At 40.2% G+C, this 16,940-nt stretch overlaps 1 long non-coding RNA gene across 1 annotated transcript; it reads right to left on the reverse strand.

Annotated features, from left to right (window-relative positions):
- Window positions 1–341: 341 nt before the first annotated feature.
- LOC138739902 (uncharacterized) lies at window positions 342–15,868 on the reverse strand. The gene is made up of 2 exons (XR_011342535.1): window positions 15,767–15,868; window positions 342–2,016 (listed from the first exon to the last, which is right to left on the reverse strand). It is a non-coding gene; the product is annotated as an uncharacterized lncRNA (long non-coding RNA).
- Between the last annotated feature and the right edge of the window lie 1,072 nt (window positions 15,869–16,940).

Here is a 16,940-nt window from a genome sequence, read left to right on the forward strand (position 1 = left end):
GGATTTAAAAAAAAACAAACCCAGAAAACAAAAACAACTGGTCAATTCATTCGAAGAGTGAAGCGTAAATAAAAGCTCTCCTGACTGGTGGGGGAACAAACTCTTTTATTAGCTTCTAACTGAAGATACGGTCTCACAGCCATCTTCAGAAGGGTTCTGGGTTTTAGGTGGGAAATGAGGGTTGTATGTAATCAGATGAGGGCGGTGCTGGGAGGAAGAGTCAGCCATCAGCATAACACACTACCAGTGAATCCCAGTTCACTGCTGAGAGTAATTTCAAAGTAAGTAGAAAAGAGATTCTTCCTGAGTAAACACAACATACTTGGAGAGAAAAAAAAAACTGGAAGTGGTTCAATTTGTTTATTCGTTTGAGTCATACGAAAATATTGAATAAATTAGTTGTCAGATTTTTTTCAGCGTTAAAGGTAGTATCAAATGTCCAACTTCTATTTTTTTTCTAAATCTAAGCATGACATAGCAGAGGAACACCATTGAAGTAAAGTAGGCAGTTTGCAATCTTTCTATTTGAATAATCTAGCTCTCCTTGCCATCAATGTTGAAAAGGCTACTATCCTTTGGGTTGAAGCAGGTACAAAGCTTGATCCTAATACTGTGATCCTAAAAATAGCTGTGTGCAAGTTTGCCTGTAAGTCTAGGTACAATACTTTAGCCAGTTTCAAAAACACCTTGCCAAAAATTATCTAACTTTGTCCAGGACCAAAACATACGATTCAAAATGGCCTCTTCAGATTTGCACCTATCACAAATAGGACCAATCTGCCCTTAGAGATATGTGCCCTACCTTCAACTGAATCAGAGTGACTGGCACAAATTGAAGAAGCATTGACAAGTTGAAAAACTCTTCCCCATAAATCGTCAGAAAGTAACTGCTCAAAGTTCAGTTCCCAAGCACCTTTAATTTTATCATTGAATATTGGAAGTAAATTAAGTAATCTGTTATAGATATTAGTGACCAATCCTTCTCAGGAAGGATTTAATTGAAAGAGAGTATCAACCAAATTAGTAGAAAAGCCAAATGGAAAATTTGGCAGAAAATAGTGTAGAAAACCCCTAATTTGAAAATACCCAAGAAGGTGTGTCTAGGGTAAGTGGAACTTTTCGGCTAATTAATCAAATTATATTAAATAATTCAAACATGTCAAGAAAGGTTATTATTCATTCATTTATCTTTCCATAAGCTTGATCAGATGATGTCTTCAAAAAATAATTGGAATAAATTTTACTAGACAGAACAAAATTATTTAAATAAATAAACACTTAAAATTTTAAATCTTAAGATTAAAATTTTGTTTATAAAATTTAAATAATGCAAAGTGGAAAGAACAACCCAAAAGAGAAGTTAAAGTATCCTCTAACCAAATCCTTCTCCAATTCCACCCATAAAGGGCAATCATGCAATATAATATTGTATATTAATTGCCCAATAATAAAACCTGAAATTTGGTAATGCCAAACTGCCATCTTTTTTGGTTGTTTTCTGTAGTAATGGTTTAGTCAATCTAGGATTTTTCTTATTCCACATATAAGATGATACTTTAAGAATCTAATTTTTCAAAAAAAATACTTTAGGGGCATAAGTTTGAAATGTATATAAGAACTTCAGAAAGATTATCATTTTAATTGCATTAATTTGACCTACTAATGACAACATCAATGGTGACCATTTTGATAATATTTGTATCCTTCTCTTACGAGTCCCCCAATTTCCTTTTGTCTCCTTCATTTGGACACACCTGGTGATTCTTTGTTTCCTCTTTCTCTTTTCCTTCACTCCTAATCTCTCCACTCCATAGTTGCATATGATGTGTCCCATGTTTTCCAGTTTCCTTTCCACAGATACCTTCATCACCTCCAGGAAGTGAACAAAGTCTGAGTTGATGGACTTCCACTCTTGTTTCTGGAAGGATTTAAGCCATCGAAAAGTGGGGGCTTGATGCTCAGCGTGGATTCTGTGAGCCAAGGGTTAGTGTCCATGCAGTACAACCCTACGAGGTTCTGCAAAACGAAGATAAGAATGAATGTCAATATCAACTAAAGAAAATAGATCATAATACAATTTGGCAATTCAGTGGGGGATTATTCAACATTGTTTTAAGAACAAGGAATAGCATGAGAAACATTATGGAATAAACAATTAAGGATTGCCCTTTGCCCCAACTACAAATGTATTAAAAGGTAAGTGACTGCTCGTCTCACTTTAATTTGTTTTTCCATAATTTATGATGTCTGAGGTATTCCTGCAGGAAGGCTGTCTCCTTGATGTGATTCCCTAGCCAGGAAAGAAAATAATTAGTTTTACAGCTCATCAGAGTGAAGGATATCACTGCTTCTTTATAGACCCCTTCCTCCTCTATCTGATTGATGCTCTGATCAAGTATTCTGTGCTTTTGCAAGCTCAATACAGCCTGACATTGGATTGAGATGGCATTTTCATGGACACTACATAATATCCCTCCTACAAGTCTGTGCCCAAAGTGAAATGAGGTTGTTCCAATACTCAACCAGTTCATGAACAGCTCTAATATCCCCTTTGTTTAAAGCATGATTCAGCCAGTTCCTATTGATTTCCCTGATTCTGTGAAGTACACCGGCATACATCCACCTTATTGATTATTATCAGTCATTATAATCTTCTCCATCTTCTTTTCTCAAGAGGAACTGAGTTGACTGTCTTACATTTCACGGTTCACTAATAATTTTCAAAAACCTTAAATCAGAATGAGTCCTAGAATTACTTCCATGCCTGCAGAGATTGTAATAAGTTGGCATGGTGTTTCAGCAGCCATCTTGTCATTTGAGACGTTAATAGCGACTGAGGCCAATACAGAGCTCACCAAACATGAGAGATGTTTGCATGTTTCTGCCAGAGTGAGAATCTCAATGGAGGAAGCCGATTATAAGAGAAGAGATGACGACTGAAAACCATGGTGCATTGGGTCCTCTCGCAGAAGGTGGACTATTAAATCTGGAATTCTTTTCTCATTATGCAGAGACTATTGGGTCTATAGAATGAACCATAGCCATGGAGTGTGAAGTATAGAAACAGGCCATTTTTCTAACAAACCTGCCCACCAAGTTTGTCACATTTGCCCATGTTTGTCCTGTCCTTTTGAATTTTTCCTATTCGTGTCCCTCGCCAAATTTCCTTTTTGTCTCATAATTACCCTGATTTCAACTGCTTCCTCTGGCAGCTACAGGTACAGCAGTGACACTTAAAAAAAAACATTTAGACTGAAACTTGGATGGGAATGGTTTAGAACAGGGGTGGCCAAACTTTCTTAATTTAAGAGCCACATGCGATAAACTTCAGATGTTTGAGAACCAAAAGACATTTTAAAGAAACATACACATTTTTACTCTTGCATATTTTGTTATAAATCTGTTATATAAAGGTTAAGAAATAAATGTACATAATATTTATTAGTTGCGGTTAGCACAACGCTGTTACAGTGCCAGCAACTGGGATTCGAATCTGGTGCTGTCTGTAAGGAATTTGTACATTCTCCTTGTGTCTGCGTGGGTTTCCTCCACCATTAAAAAAAATCATATGGGGGTTGTAGGTTAATTGGGTGTAAATGAGCTGCAAGGGCTCGTGGGTTGGAAGGGCCTGTTACCGTGCTGTATGCCTAAATTTTAACATGTATTTTTTTAAACTTCTAATTTGTATTAGATTCAATAATCAAAAAGTTTACACATACAAACCAATTTTTTTCAAAATCCTGACTGATTTTCTGTGGAAATCTCTGCCCAAGGAAGCAGTAGAGACTGTCTCATGAAATGTATTTAAGGTACATTTTTGCATTGTGGGCAAATTAAGGGTTATGGGAGCAAGGTAGATCTGGGTCCATGGCCAGTTTGGCTTTGATCATCCTGAATGTGGGAGCAGGCTCGACTGCTCAGATGGACGACTCCTGCTCCTATCTCTGATGTGTTCTCTTTGGGAATGCTGCTGCCACTGGTCTCTGCAGATACCATAGTTGACACCTCATTGTTCTAAACCTCCCCCACCCCTACTTCTTCTCCCCATCTGTCATCTTGCTTCCCCCCACCCCACCCCCCACCAGAGTACCTGGAAAAACACCCCACCTTTGGGGCAGCCCATGCCTCATCGGAACTCTTCTGGCCCAACCCCAGCTTCCTGACCTCTGTGGCTGCTCCCTGCAGAGGACCCTCAGCTTTGCCCGAATCTTCTCTCACACCCCATGTTGACATTACTCTGCCGTACTGTGGTCTGGCCTGAGTGAGGAGAACCCCACACAAGTAGTGTGCACTACTCTCTCTGCTCCTCTGCAGGGGCCATTCCTCCAGTGCCCACTCCCTTCCCTCTCCTTGTCACACAGCCTAGTTGTGACTGTCCTGGGATACCCCGGTCTGGCTGCATGGATTTGGAGTATCCCAGGGGTGATTTGAGAGTGTTGGTGTCTCCTCCTCGTTTCTGTGTGTGGCACATTACATGTCAAAGAGCCACATGTAGCTCACAAGCCATGGTTAGGTCATCCTTGGTTTAAAGGGGTATGAAAAATACACAGGCTTAGGACTAATTCAGATGGCCAACCTGACTGGCGTGGTTGAGTTGGACTAAAGGGCCAGTTTCTATTCTGTACAGCTCCATGACTCTATTAGGAATTGAGGGCTATGAGGAACAAACAGGAAAGGAGATGATCTACGAACAGATTCATCATGATAATATTGAAGATAGGGTAGGCTTGATTGACCTTCTGCTCCATTTTGCTCATGCTCAACTGATGTAAAGGAAATCATAGTTGTCTAGGACTTGCCTGGGTTTAGGAGGTGAAAGAAAGCTGAAGTGTATGGGATAGAACCTGAAAGAATGGGACAGGTTTCAGGTGACAGTGAGTGGTGGTAAGAACCTCATTTGGGTCTCAGAGCACTGAGTGAGTGAGAGGGTGGGAGATAATTGCAAAGTGGAGATGGTCAAATCCAGCAAGGGACATCAGCTCTTTAGGCAAGTGGAGGTCCATCTGCAGAGCAAATATTGAATAAATTCAAGGAAACAGAACTGAAGCAGTTGGCTTGGGATCAATTCAGTGATGTCAGGTGACTACTATGGCAATATATGTGGCACCTTCCGATGAGCAAAAGGATTGCCATATTTCCAACATTACATCTTTGGAAAATGCCCCATTGCACACTTTTTGGGCTGTTCTGCATGAACTGAAAAATGCGGTACAAATGCAGATTTTTTTTAGCAACCATAATCCTTGCCATTTTTAATGATTCCTCAATTATCATCTTATCACAATCAGTTCTGGAATTTAATAATTAATGTGCCAGTACTGGTGTGTGAGATTTAATGTTCATGGAAGTGCTCCTTCTGAAATTGTGTTTTGGTACTGATTCCCATTTTTTGAGCACGTATCTGGTTCTTGAATAAAACTGTATAATGCTGGAGATACTCAGCAAGTCAGATGATGTCTGCGGTAAGAGAAACAGAAATAAAATATCAGGATGAAGATCATTTGTTTGAACTTTGTTCTGCTTCATCTTCTCTGCTGCCTGACGTACAGTGTTTCCTACAGATTATGGTTCCTTTTCAAAATTCGAGCCTCTTCTATTTTAATTTCAAGTGCTATTTCATGTTACTCAACAATGAACATAATGGGTGCTCATTCATCCAGTTAATAATATCACCTGAAGGCTCTGACATCCACCATTATGAAGTGCTTCCGGAGGATAGTCATGTCTTATGTTAACTCAATCTTCTTAATCAACCTTGACCCTCTTCAACTGCAGACTCTGCCTCCACTGCCCTACATTGAGCTCAGGAATATCTGGATAATGAGGACATCTTCATCAGAACCACTGTTCATTGGCTACAGCAACAACATAATATCATAAACTCTCCCAAATTCTGCGAACTTGGGCTCAGGACCGCACTCTGCAACTGGATTCATGATTTCCTGCCCCGCAGAACACAATTGTTGAGGATTGATGACAACACTTTATGCATGATCATCTTCAACACTGGGGCTCTCAAGGCTGTGTCCCCAACCTGCTACTCCCTGCCCACCCATGACTGTGTGACCAAACAAAGCTTCCAACTCCATCTATACATTCGCAGATGATACCACTGTCTTAGGCCAGATCACAAAAAAATGGTTATGGACTTCTGCAAGAGTGATGTCAGCATTAATGTTGCTGAGTTAAAGCTAGAAATAATGTTGTTGGGAGTAAACATCACCAGTGACCTGTCCCAGTCTACCAACATCATCAGGATGCCACAGAAGATGCACCAGGACCTCTACCATCTCAGAAGTCAGAGAAATTTCAACTCTGATCCCTGAAAACATACCAAAAGCTACAGTTCTGAAGGTGTCTTCTCAGGAACTCTTCACCCAAGAAGGTAAGAAATTACAGAGTTGTGGTTTCAGCTGAAAGCATTACATAAGCCCCTCTTCTCAATATTTCCTACTGCCTCAGAAAAAAACAGTCAATATGATAAAACTTTTACCCACCTGACCATTCTCTTTTCTCCTGTCATGAAGAAGATTCATGAATGTGAGGTCATGCACTATCAGATTCAAGGACAGTTTCTTTCCTGTTATCAAACCTCACACTAATAAAATAATGCAACTCTACAATGATGTACTTTGAGCTACATTTTAACTTGTTATATGCATGGGGTGTCTAGCTACATTATTTGCAAGCATTCTGACTATAGCTCAGTACAGGTGGCAATGAACTTTATAGTATGTCATTCTTTGAAATTTACTTTCCTCCTACTTTTCTTTCATTGCCTGCTACTTGTAAAATATGAATAACTTCATGATATTCATAAACTAGTTTGCATGCTCATACAGATGAGATTCAGGTAACATAACAAGGAGATAAGATGCTCAAAAAAAGGCAAGAAGCTTTTGGTTCTGTGTCATTTTGCAAATGGATGTTTATAAAGACTTTGTTTATAGATTTATTACATTCAAAGACAACAGGTACAGCATTGGGTTAGATTTCAATTTTACGCTGATACTTCATCTTTCTCACACACACAGAAGGAAGTCGTTCACCCCATCAAGTCAATTCTTTGCAGACACTAGCCATGTCCCATTTTCCAGCTTTTGGAGAATACAGAGCAGCCCGTACTGTGGTTCTGCAGTGAGATGGGGGCTTCTGCTAACATCATCCTTTCAGCTCATAAGTTCCAGTCCGTCAATCACCTTTCAGGTGAAAAATAAATTACCTAATTTCCTCTCGAGTCATGAAACATTTATGACGCAGAAAAAAAACATTCAGCCTACTGCATCTCTGCCAGCTGAAGCAAAGTTATTTGATCTAACCTTCCCTTCCAGTCCTGAATCCTTAACCATGCCCTAGGTCACGATTCTTCAAGCCCTGCCCAAGCATGTGGTGAGCAGTTCTGCCTTGACTACATTTTCAGGCATTTGAGCTCCAAATCCTAAACCTCTCAAATGATTATTCCTTTCCTCATCTTTCCTCTATGTACCAATTTATTTTAATGTATGTCCTTGTGCTTCAACCCATTTTGTCAGTAGAACACAAAATCTGCTGGAGGAATTCATTGGGATCAGTGGAAGAAAAAAAAAAATTGTTGATGTTTTGGGTCAAAACACTTGAACAAGACTGAGAGTGCAGAAGAGAGATGTACATTATAATGAAGAAACATAGGCAGGGATTAGTCGGGAGCCAGCCAGGAATTGGTGAACTATGGAGGGGTGAAGGATGAAGGACAGATGGGGAGAATGAAGAGTGAAGTTGGGAGGCAGAGGCAGTTGATTTCTGTAGAGCTCATCGAAAGAATCAAAGACGTTGATCCAAACCAAGGCTTTTATTAGCAAAAGACAGGAGCTCTTCACAGGTGGCCGACCAGTCCAGAATGATCCAACCTGGCTAGGAACACAACCCTTTAAGGCCTAGACAATAGGCATGGCTTAGCTCTCAGCCAATCGCTGTAAGCACAGTCTAGATTCAGTAACTATATACACTATGTACATTGGTGATAGATCTGTACTATCACAATTTCCAAGTGTCAATCAGAGTCCAATCCATCTTTTACCTCATACCAATCTCCACTCCTCACCTTTCCCAACTGTCTGTCATTCTTCATCCCTTCTGGGTTCACCAATCTCCTCTTGGCCCCTGATTAACCCCTCCTGCTCCACTCTCATTGCACTGGATATCATCCTTCTCCATTCTCAGTTGAGATGAAGAGTTCCAACCAGAAACATCAAAAAGTATTTTTTCTTCTACTGATGTTGCTTGACCTGCTTGAGATTCTCCAGTGGAATGATTTTTTTGCTCCGGATTCCAGCATCTGCAGTCCCTTGTGCAAAGGAAAATGGATCCTTTCTGTTTTCTCATTTCAATCTCCTCTGCTACAAAGAAAACAACCACATTTATCCAATATTTTTTCTTAAAAATTTCTAATTCAAGCAGAATCTTCATCAGCCTCCTCTACCCTCTCAATGGTTCAATCGTACCTTAGCTGTCCTATCGTGACTGGATCTCTGTCCAGAACTCAAACTGTAGTCTCAATAATTTTGTCTAGAATCTGGCATAACTTGCCTGTCTTTATATTCTAAGACTCAGCTAATAAAGGAAAGAAATCTGTGGGGCATTTTAACCACTTGATCTGCCAAACATGACACATTGAAGGATCTGTGGGCATACACTCTGAAACCCTTGTATCACAAAATATCCTGCTATTTATTGTTTGTTCCCTCACTTTGTTTGCAAGTGCACAATCTCACACTTCACCAGATTAAATCCCTTTTGTCATTTTTCCTGCCCAAATGCCTAAACCAGAATCCTTTTGAAGTTGGAAGTTTCATTCCTCACTGTCAACTAAAGGACCAATGTTTGCATTTCATTATCATTTTTTATTCTCATACTTTACAGAAATCAAGGGACTGTGTGCTAATCCCTACGGAATTCCACTGGTAATATCTCCCAGTTCCAAAACTACCTGTTGAAACACCAAAGGCTGCAGATGCTGTGATTGTTGTAAAAACACAGGCAAAGTTTTGGAGGAACTCAGCCAGTCTTTTCAGCATCTATAGGAGACAAAGATGTATTGGCGCCAGTAATATGTCAACATTGGCTATCGGTGACGTGTCAATTCAAAGAGTGTTTAAAAGGCAAGTACAGCAGAGTCAGGACTCAGCAACAGGCAAGTGTCTGGTGCTCCTTTTTTGTATCAGGAGAGATTAGAAAGCGAGCCAAGTGGCGATTTATGGGAGTCTGTGATGCAGTTAGAATGTGATGCACAAGTGGAGCAACCAGTGTGTAGTGGCCAGTTTGTGAGTGGCCTATTGTAGGAGTGGTGAGTTGAACCCTTTGGTTCAAGAGGCTTCAGTGAAAAGAAGCAGAGGACACACTACAGATAAGGTCAGGTAAGAGAGTTTCATAGTAACCCAGAGTAGGAAGTAAAGATGGAAGCTAGGGTAGAGTTATGCTGCGACAATTCAGGTGTTCCTGATGATTATACCTGCAGGAGGTGCATCCAGCTACAGCTCCTTACAGACCATGTTAGGGAACTGGATCTGGCTGATTTTCTGATCATTCAGGACATAGAGGGTGTGATAGACAGAAGTTTTGAGTAGTCAATTATATATAAGAGACTAGGTGACCATTAGGAAATGGAAGGGGAATAGGCAGTCAGTGCAGAGCACCCCTGTGACTATTCCCCTCAGCAACAAGTACATCTCTTTGGATATTGCTCAAGGCGGTGTCCTATCTGGGCAGATCAAGAATACTGTTGTAGGTCCTAAGCCACAGATAGGAAGTGTGAAATCAGACAGAACAATAGTCATAGGGGACTCGATAGTAAGGGGAACAGCTAGAAGAAGCCATGGCTTCAAAAGAGATTCCAGGACAATGTGTTGCCTCCTGAATGCTCTGGTCCAGGATGTCTCTGACCATGTACAGAATATTCTTAAGGGGGAGGGTAAGCCACCAGAGGTCATGGTATGTATTGGTATCGATGAAAAAGGCAGGAGTGGGATGGAGGTCCTGCAAAGTAAGTTTAGGGATTTAGGAAAGTGGTTGAAGAGCAGGTCCTCTGCTAATCTCTGGATTACTCCCAGTGCCACAAAGTATGGAAGGTCAGAACAGGAACAAAAATGAAAACAAATGTCTAGCTGATGAGATGGTGAAAGGGGCAGGGTTTCAAGTTATTGGATTATCAGAACCTTTTCTTAGGAAGAGATGATCTGTAGAAGTGGGACTGGTTGCACCTGAACTCAAGGAGAACCAATATCCTGGCTGGGAAGTTTGCTAATGCTATTTTCTTTTGCTGGGGGGGGGGGGGGTGTTGAACTAGATTTTCAAGGGGATGGGAACCAAAGTGAGGAAGCAGAGGAAAAGGTGGTCGGTGCACAAGTATGGATACATGATGAAGTGTTTGTCTGGAGCAACAGCACACAGGGCAAAATTGCAACCATGGGATGAATTGCAATATAACAAGGACATAGAGTCAAAAAAATGATAAATACAGAGCTTTAAGGCTTTAAATTTGAATGCACACAGCGTAAGATATAAAGTCGATGACCTTGTAGTACAGCTATAGATTGGCAGGTATGATATTGTGGCCATCACTGAGTCATGGCTAAACGATGGATGTCATTAGGAGCTGAATGTCTAAGGATACACAGTGTATTGAAAGGATAGGAAGGTAATCAGAGGGTTGGCGTGGTTCTGCTGTAAGGTATAATATTTAATCATTAGAAAGATGTGGCATATGATCAGAAGATTATAGAATCATTATTGATTAAGAAATGGAAAGGGTAAAAAGACACACTTGTCAGTTATATACAGACCTCCAAGCAATAGCCAGTTTGTGGACCACAAATTAGAACTGCAAATAGAAAAGGTGTGTCAGAAGGGCAATGATTTGGTAGACATGGAGGATTTTAACATGCAGGTTGATACATGATCTCAAGAGAGAGAATTGGTAGAATGCCTCCAGAATGGCTTCTTAGAACAGCTTGTGGCAGAGCCGACCAAGGAAATGGTAATTCTGGATTGGGTATTGTGTAATGAGGCAGATTTCATAAGAGAGATGAAGGTAAAAGAACCCTTGGATGGCAGTGAATATAATATGATTGAATTTGTCCTGCAGTTAGAGAGATAAACTCAAATCAGAGGTGTCATTTTACCAGTGGAATAAAGGGACTACAGAGGGATGAGAGAGGAAATGGCAAAATTTAATTGGAAAGGCAACACTAGCAGGGACGTCAGCAGAGCAGCAATGCTGGACTTTCTACAAGAAATAAGGAAGATGCAGGACAGGTAAATTTAAAAAAAAAATTCTATGGAAAATTGATACAACTGTGGCTGACAGAGAAGGCAAAAGAAAGGGTATACATGGAAGGAAAATATAGTGAGATGTTTCTAAAAGCATAGAGAAGGCAACTAAGATGGTGTTAGGAAGGAAAGGGTTAACTGACAAGAGGCTAGCAAATAATAATAAAAAGGCCACTAAAAAGCTTTTTTTTAAGTATATTAAGAGTAAGAAGGACTAATAGACAATGAAACTTGAAAAAAATTATAATGGGAAACAAGGAGATGACAGAGGAACTAAATGCAAATTTTGCATCAGTCTTCACTGAGGAAGACATTCAAGGGTATCAGGGAAGAGAGGTTACTGCAGTCATGATCACTAGAGAGAAAGTACTTGGAAAGCTGAATGGTCTAAGAGTAGATGAGTCCCCTGAACTAGATGGAATGCATCCTTGTGTTCTGGAAGAAGTAGCTATTGAAATTGTGAGGGCACTAGTAATGATTTTCCAAGTATCAAAAGATTCTGTCATGGTTCCAGAGGACTGGAAAATTGCAAACATCATTCTGGTATGTAAAAAGGGAGGGAGGCAGCAGAAAGGATAGCCTATCATCGGTGGCTGGGAAGTTAATTCTCAAGGATGAAGTTATGGAGTTACCTGGACGTGCATGACCAGATAGGCCTAAGTCGGCATGGTTTTATAAAGAGAAGTTCTTGCCTGACAAACCTTCTGCAATATTTTGAGGAAAGCACGAGCAGGCTGGACAAAAGCATGCAGTGGATGTTGTATATTTGGACTTCCTAAAGGCCTTTGACATGATGCCACATGTGAGTTGCTTCCTAAAATGTGAGCCCATGGAACAGAAAATATACTTGCATGGGTATTGCATTGGCTGATCATCAGGAAACGGAGAAGGAATAAAGGGATCCTATTCTGCTTGGCTAATGGTTAACCAGTGGTGTACCACAGTGGTAAGTGTTGGGGCCATTTCTTTTTACATGGTAATGATTTGGATTGTGGAATAAATGGCTTTGTAGCTACATTTACCGATGATACAAAGATAGGTGGAGGGACAGTGAGAGAGGAAGAAACAGAGGCTGCAGAATGACTTAGATAGAACATAGAATATTACAGCATTGGACCCTTTGGTCCATGATGTTGTGCCGACCTATATATTACCTCTCCCAAAAAAACTAAACCCTCTCTATCTCAAAACCCTCTATTTTTCTTTCATCCAATGTGTCTGTCTAAGAGTCTTTTAAATACCTCTATTGTTCCACCCTCCACCATCACCCCTGGCAATGCATTCCAAGGACCCACATTTTCCGGGCAAGTGTGAAGGCATTAAGTGTCCCAGTTAGGAGTGGTCAAGTGTGAAAAGCCAAAGCCCCCATTCCTATCCAAGGACACTGACCAGCCAATTTAGTGGGATGCAAGTGTGAAAGGGGCTACTACCTCTCATAATCCTGTAGACCTCTCATCCTCCTTTGCTCCAAAGAGAAAAGCCCTACCTCTGCTATCCTTGCCTGATGTCATATTTTCCATTTCAGGCACTGACCTGGTAAGTCTCCTCTTGGGCACAACACTTTTACAGCTCCAATGATCAGGACTGTGGTTCAAATCCCATGCTATCTGAAAGGAGTTGATACATTCTCCCCACAACTGTGTGGATTTACCCCGGGGCCTCTGGTTTCCTCCCACCATCCAAAAAGTACCAGGAGTGTAGGCTAATTGGGTGTAAATTAGATGGCTTGGACTTGGGTTGAAATGCTCAGTTACCGTGCTGTATGACTAAATTTAAAAAAAAAATCTTACACATCCTTCCCATAATGAGGTGACCAGAAATGAACATAATATTCCAAGTATAGAACAGTAACTTTTACTCCCGACTCCTGAAGTAAATATCCTGACTAATAAAGCCCAGCCGCCTTAACTATCCTATCAACCTGCATGGCAATCTTGAGAGATCTATGGTTTTGAACCCCAAGGTCCCTCTGTTTTTTACACACTCTTAAGTATCCTACCATTAACTTTGTACTCTGCCTTCAAGGTTTACCTTCCAAACCATCACCTTACATTTATCTGGATTGAAGCTCATCTGCCACTCTTCTAAACTCTGCATCCTGTCAACATCCTGTTGTAACATAGAGCAACCTTCAATGCGATTCACAACACCTCAATCCTTCATATCATCTGCAAATTTACTGGCCCATCTCTCTACTTCTTTGTCTAGGACTAGGACATCTATTAAAAGCACAAGAGCAGGGGTCCCAGAACAGATCCCTACAGAACTTCACTAGTCATTGACCCCCAGGCAGATAACTTTCCATCCACTATTATGCTCTGCTTTCTACTGGCAAGCCAATTCTGAACCTGCATAACCAAAGTTCCATGGATCCCATACTTCATGAATTCATGAAGGAGTCTTCCATGTGCTACCTTGTCAAATGCCTTATTAGATTAGAAGAATGAGCAAAGAAATGGTAAATGAAATACAATGTTGAAAAATGTAAATCATGCATTTTTGCAGAAAGAATAAAAGGCAAGACTATTATTTGGGTGGGGAGATCATTCAGAATTGTAAAGGGATTTGGGAGTCCTTGTGCAGGATACCCTAAAGGTTAACCTCCAGGTTGAGTCAGTAATAAAGAAGGCAAATTCAATGTTGCCATTCCTATTTAGCCAGAACCTCTGGAATTTGCTTTCACGGGCAGTGTGAAGGTCAGGTTGTTGGGTGTATTTGAGGTAGAGATTTATAGGTATCTGAATAGTCAGGTATCAAAATTATGGGGAGAATGCAGGGGAGAGCAGTTGAGTGGGAGAATGGATCAGCTGACGGTGGAATGTCAGAGCAGACTCAATGGGCTAAATGGCCTACTTCTGCTCCTATATCTTATGGTTTTACTTTTTTTTTTCAGAAAGAATAAGTCACATTGTTGTAATGCTTGTCATATGTCCCTTTCAGAACAATCCTTAAATGATTTACTTTTGAAGGTACTTCTGAAGATCTATATAGAAAATGTGGAAAACTTAGCAACAGTTTATAAACCACAGGCTCCTTTAAAATAGCAATGCAGAGAAAAAAAAATCTATTTTGTAATGTTGAGTGGAAAGATTTAAAATTGGCCAGGACTGAACTCTCTGTCAAAATATCACTTTACATTCACCTGAGGGCAGATAAGACCTTTGACGTCCTACCCAAAAATCAGCATCTGCAACAATGTAACACTCTCTCAGCTCTACTGCAGTGTCAATCTATATATATATCTAAATATATATACAGCTGTAGGTGAAATATTTCTGATATGTTGAGCCTGACTGACCTTAATTTTATTTGGCTGCTCAATAAAGAACCACTAGTTCGGTGCACATTCCAGATTTCTGTCTTTCTACACCATAACGTAGAAGTACAAAACATGCTGGAAATCAAACACAGCTCCATATGACCTTTCATCGTACTCTTTAATTCACTCTCGAGTCTGCAGTGGAGGGCAGGAAGCAGGGATCGCGATCTGTAACATAATGAGCTGCAGTGTTGCCGAGCCATTTGGAATTGTGCAGCTGCAATATGTGAAGAGAGAAAGCAGGGCGGTATTTGGTATGATCCAGTCCAGTGTAAATTATCTAATTTCTTTACATCTAAAGAATAGATTTCCCAAATTGAAGTCAAAACTCCAGCAAACTTGCAGGTTGCATCCTCTAAAATTTCTATGATTTGTCAAGCATGTGGTCTCCTGCACTGAAAGTATGTTGATGCTGCCAGATTGAATTACGATTTTCTAAGTCTCTTGGTTCAACTTCTTTAATAATTGATTCAAGTTCTTTTTCTTGGTGATTATGCCAGACTAATTGTCTTGTAGTTCCCTGTAATTTTTTCCCTCCCTCCTTTCTTGAACAATGGTGTTATAATTTCTTGTTTTCAATCCACTTGAACTTTTCAAGAGCTTGGGGATTTTAAAAGGTCCAAACCAGTGCACTCTCTTCTTTTGGAACCTTCAGGCAAACCAACTGTGAGCAACCACTTTATATCGTAACCAAACGGCCATATCTAACAGACTATCAACCACTGAGGTCTTTCTGACATTCAAATGGACAAAGCCCTTACTAAGTTCCCATCCAAGTCACACATTTTTCTTCTTAACACACATATTGCTATTGCTTCCTCCAAACTGGTTCAATAGTCTGGCTCTCCCTTCCCAACCCCAGTTAAAAGCATGGTCAACACAAATGTTCCATCAGCTGGAGTAAAAAAGGTCAATTCAGAATGATCAATTATTTGAATTCTCCCTGAATTCTCAGAAAACTACCAACTTGTACTAAATTTGGGGACACCAAATTCTAAAAACCAAGCACAAATCAAAGATAGTTTATGGCAACTACCTCAAGCACCATAAAGCATCTTATCTTTGGTCTCTTGATATTCTGATGTGTGAGATAGACATGATGGATTAACTGTTCTTTTCTGCCTAGCATCATCATTTGCTTACCAATATATATATGGATGGTTTCTTGGATGATGAAATAAGGATATGTTGCACTGCTAAAGACAGAGATGTTGAAATAAATGTTGTCCATACCAAGAAAGTGAACCAGTAACTGCCTTTTATTTAAACCATGCGCATTCCTTTTTGGGGGAGGCGACAGGCTCATGGAAGTGATGTCATAATGCTGCTGTGAGGCCTGGCTGTTCCCCTAGCAATGTGATCCTGCTGTCTGGAACTTCTGCACGGTGGGGGGTTGAGGGGGGAGCCCCTGTGCCCTCGCCCTGTCATGCTGGCTGTTCGCTACGGCGATTTGGCCCGTCATGTGCGGAGTTGACCCGGCCACTACATCAATATTTTCATTATTGCCACACGCTATCTTCTGCCATGTGCAGAAAAATACATTTTAATTGTACCTTGCTGCATTCTACATCATTGTTCCATCAATATGCAGTTTTGCTCTTGTGGTGCAAGTACATCACATCACAAAATTAGTTATTCTATGAAATAATATGGCAATTCGTTTATTTTGTATAATTGGTTACACTGCACATTATCTGTGCCAGCAGAAAAGCAAAATTCCTCACCACAGTTTGCAATATCACTGTGCCATGCAATACCCTTCAGGACACACAAGTAAAGTGCATTTTGATTAGTCTAAACTTTATACCATCTTTGGAGACTCAACAAGCAGATGCTTTGACGAATTAAATGGGGATTTGAAGAAGTGTTCATTGACTAATTATTCTCAATCAAAGAAGTCCCTGAATGTAATAAATGCTACAGGATAAGCCACTCCACAATCTTCAGGTTTAATTCTCAACTCCTGTCGCAGTTGATCTGGTTCCTGTACCTTAATTGTAGATCTTGCCACTCTACTTTCCTGATATCAAAGTAACAGCAGACAAAACAAACAATATTAAAGCACATTTTGACAGAAATTCATTTGTCTAAAATGAGAGATAGGACAACAACATTTCCAAATCACCCTGTTTCTGTTAGGAAAAATGGACAGTCATATCTTGGAGAGATTTACTGTTTTTTTTTTAAAGTTACTTCCATGGAAGAGGCTCCTGGGAATATATTATTTCCTCAGAGAAGCTCCTTCAGTTAGTAAACTGGGGAAAATGGTCTACGATGTTATTATTTAAAAAAAAAATATCTTTCCTTAAGCATTGTT

This window comes from Narcine bancroftii, chromosome 7 (assembly GCF_036971445.1).
Source record: "Narcine bancroftii isolate sNarBan1 chromosome 7, sNarBan1.hap1, whole genome shotgun sequence".
Taxonomy (NCBI): domain Eukaryota; kingdom Metazoa; phylum Chordata; class Chondrichthyes; order Torpediniformes; family Narcinidae; genus Narcine; species Narcine bancroftii.